This window comes from Kryptolebias marmoratus, linkage group LG22, assembly GCF_001649575.2.
Source record: "Kryptolebias marmoratus isolate JLee-2015 linkage group LG22, ASM164957v2, whole genome shotgun sequence".
In the NCBI taxonomy this organism is placed as follows: Eukaryota; Metazoa; Chordata; class Actinopteri; order Cyprinodontiformes; family Rivulidae; genus Kryptolebias; species Kryptolebias marmoratus.
Window position 1 is genome coordinate 12,803,131 of NC_051451.1, and position 585 is coordinate 12,803,715.

Here is a 585-nt window from a genome sequence, read left to right on the forward strand (position 1 = left end):
GGGGGTGAGCTAATGATGAAGTGACAGGCGTCCTGTTTATTTTTTTTGTTTTTTTTTATTTGTTCAAGGCCAAGCTTAGACTTGTTAGGGTTTTGATGTGAGAACGAAGGCGACATGTCCGGATTTGAAATAAAGAATCCAGGAAAGGGAAAACTTACTCTGTGTGTGTGTGTGCGCGCGTGTGAGGTGGGGAAGAACGTTTACTGAGGGGCCACTACAGCTCTCTGCAGCCGTTTTGGGCCCTTCACTAAAATCTAGCACGACGTCACCGCTTCCGCTCCCTCTACTCCTCCTCCCTCCCTCCCTCGCTCACTCCTCCTCCTCCTCCCTCCCCCCGGTGTCGTTGGAGCTCCTCGTCTGCCTGCAATCCAACATGGAGTAGGAGAGAGAGAGAGGGAGAGATGGGGCTCTAGCGGGGCCACCCCTCGGCAACAAACAAGCGGCGACACGCTGTTTTTACGCACAACTGGAAGCGGAGTCGTTCGGTGGAAAACATGCCCCTTAGGACCTGAAAACGGAGCGTGCGCGTGCCTCTGTGTGTGCGTGAGAGAGAGAGTGTGTGTGTTTGTTTGTGTGGGGGGGGGG